The sequence below is a fragment of the Procambarus clarkii genome, chromosome 56, assembly GCF_040958095.1.
Source record: "Procambarus clarkii isolate CNS0578487 chromosome 56, FALCON_Pclarkii_2.0, whole genome shotgun sequence".
NCBI lineage: Eukaryota > Metazoa > Arthropoda > Malacostraca > Decapoda > Cambaridae > Procambarus > Procambarus clarkii.
In genome coordinates this window covers 23,957,266-23,960,768 of record NC_091205.1, presented here as the reverse complement: position 1 = coordinate 23,960,768, position 3,503 = coordinate 23,957,266, and positions in this window count along the sequence as shown.

The following is a 3,503-nucleotide window of genomic DNA, read 5'->3' as shown; positions in this document are numbered from 1 at the left end:
TAAAGTGTCTTCACAAACAGTTATTGATTTGTGTGGGGGGTTTGTTCCTGTAAAAATTGTGCAAATCTGAACGGTGCATTTAAAACTTAGATACCGGTCGACCGAGCGGACAGCACGCTGGACTTGTGATCCTGTGGTCCTGGGTTCGATCCCAGGCGCCGGCGAGAAACAATGGGCAGAGTTTCTTTCACCCTATGCCCCTGTTACCTAGCAGTAAAATAGGTACCTGGGTGTTAGTCAGCTGTCACGGGCTGCTTCCTGGGGGTGGAGGCCTGGTCGAGGACCGGGCCGCGGGGACACTAAAAAGCCCCGAAATCATCTCAAGATAACCTCAAGATACAGTACTGCAGCTATGACAAGTAGGGTTAGGCTCCAGAGAAATTGATAAAATACCTATTTGAGCGATAATATTGAGTGCTACTTCCACTTTCATGCCATAAATGCAGCATATAATTATTACCAGGCTGCTCAAGATTTGCAATTATGCAAGACTAATCTACAAAAAGTTTATAAAACACAAGAATGTTGCATATGGGGCAGCCTGACAACTTGACGAGAATGTAGCACAGCACGGCCATAGATTATTCCATATTATCCAGTTGGAATTGACCCAGTTTTTGCATTTAACCTATTTAAAGGTAATAAATATTTTGGATCTTTCAGAAGAGCTATTGTTGAAAATTGAGATTTGTAAGACTGGCATAATTCAATGTAATTTAATGCCTAAAATTTGAGTTAAGTAAAGAAATATTCCCCATGGCTGTATAAGACTGTTTAACTTTGTTGGATCCCCAGACATATTGGCATTGCTAATAATGACTTGCTAATACTTCTGCGGAAGCACTTTATCCCAGTCGGGTTCCCCAAAAGAAGATGCCTCGGAGTACAGCACAGTCATCATTTTTTCCATTTCTGATGTGTGGTTTGATCATCATAATCTTCAGCCACATTGTGACTCGTCTGCATTGGGTTACTATCCAGTCATTCATACAGTAGTCGGCAACCATTAGTGTGACAGAAGGTCGTGTATAATGAATAACAAACTGTATACTAGTACTGTACCATTGAATGAAGCTTATCCGGAGACCGCTTTCCTATCGCCATTAATGTGAGAAGTGACTGACTAGGCTGCGAACTGGCCACACGGACATCACTCATGGACACACAGTAACAAAGACCTAGTCTTATTGTTTGAACTGTGTTATCCCCACTTAGTCACACACCTTTCAGAATGTCTTGGTTTTCAGGATGATCAGCAATCTTGCTTCCCAAAGTCCCTTGATACAACTATTGGTAAATCCAATATTTTTACATTGCTCATTTTGTCTTTTTTACTATCATATTAGTATCTTGAATGATATACAGGACTTTGTAATTGTTTTATACTCCTGCCTTTTGATAATCACACATTTATTGACATTTTGCTTGTTTCCCACATGGACTTAATTGGCCTCGTCCATTTTCTTAGTAAGCTTGCTCTTGCATTAAGTATATACTCTAGATTAGACTAGAAACATTGAAGGTCTGTAGTTATGATATTTTAGTTTACTTTCTTTTATCGACTGTCATATACACAATGATCATTCTCGTTCCCTGCTCTTTGGGCTTTTAAAGTAGATGCAAAACTGGCACTAAACTTGAAGTTGAGAGTTGTCATAGTGCTTGCTATGGGATGGACATGCATATAGCTGCTTAAGCTCGGGGACGCTCGTATCTTGTCTTGTTTTATTTCACAGCTTGTCTATTGTCATGCTAAGTTCATGGAAACTGATTTATGAAATTATATTAGAATTTTCAGTCAAGGTCTTGAGGAATTATCCAAGTCTTCACAACATCAGAGATAAGCTGGATTCTAATAATAATTAGATCTGTTAAACTTTTTTTTTTTTACACGTTATAAATGATTAGACTATTTTTATAATTACCATATAGCCTAGATGGGAAGGAAAAATAGATGGCAATAGAGACCTTGAAGCCTTTATTGACCCATTAGTAAAACTTGAGTCCTTCTATGATAGGACAGTATTTCATGTTCAAGATAAGCCAAGTGTGTGTGTATGTGTTTGACGATGGAACAAGTATGAAGATAGAATAGGCATGTATGTCCTTGTGGAAATGTAGGATAAGTATGAGTGTTCTTCTTAGAAGATAGACATTGTTTAAAGTAAATAATGCGTATAAAGAGGTGATGTCTGAATTTCAGGTCCTCTGTATTTAAAGTTAAATTTTAAAGTAGTTTGGCAAGTTATATTTACTTATATAAAAATGATGTATGGATATTGTCAGTCCCTCACAGTTTCTCAAGTCTCTCATTGATCCATTGCCACAGTTGAGCAATGGAGTGATGTATTTTTAATCTTTGCTGTATAACTTATTGCATGTTTAAATTCATACATGACTTCTCATGGAGCATTGAAGTTTTACTTAATTCTTTTATTTTAGAAGTAATATTTTGGTTAACAAAAGGTCAGGTGTAATTGATACATGGCATACTTGTTTTAAACTAAAGCTTACAATTTGTGTGGAATCTTTGATGGATATGGGTATTTTTTTGTTTTTACATGTGTAATATATCAGAATTTATTGATAAAGATCACTCTGTTCATGTAGCTATTGGGTTTATAATAGTTATGTATATTCTTTGGTTGAACACAAGTCACATGGTAGGAACAGTAATTCAACAGCCTCCATGAGGAAAATCGTGCGTGATGAGCAAAAATGCCGATCAGTGCTTAGATGGTATACATGATGCAGCAAGTACGAGTACAGTGTACGATATTTGTGACACATGGCTACAACATGTTGCAAAATGAGCAGAGTTATTAGTGGCACTGGTTTCAGACATTTTGTATGTCTAAATAATTAGGATAAGGGACAAATTCTTGAAGGATTTATTAAGTTGAAATTGTTATCAATCTGGTAGAAGTACAGCATCATATGCTGGTTTTTTGCATTTGCTACGGTGTTAGAAAAAATATAATAAATGGAAGATTATGTTGAGCAAGAATTGTTGCTTTGCAGCAATTTGCAAAAAAAAGACATGATATTAATAACAAATAAGGTACAAGTTTTAACAGTTTTGGTGGCGGACCACTGGACAGTGTTTTATTTAACACGGTGTAATGTGTACATCTCTTATTTTCTCTCATTAACTGTACAAAATGATAATACAAGCAAATACCATAAAAGCTTTTAGTAATATATTATTGTAATCACCTTTACTTGAAATGCCTTTTCCCCACATTCAGTTCACCATTGTTTGCGTAGACTTTCCTAACCTTTGTAATAGTCGACATTCTTAATACTCTTAGCTGTTAAAAACATCGGTAAATGTTGAATAGTCATTTACTTATCCACGTGGTTTGGTGTCACACGAGTGCATCTTGCTACCTGTTTGTGCCAAGAAAGGAGATCATGTGGAAAGGGGTTAATTTGTCCTCTTGGGTACATAACATTTTTGGAAAATGAAGGAAGGCGAGTAGAGGAAGAAGGGGGGGAAAAAA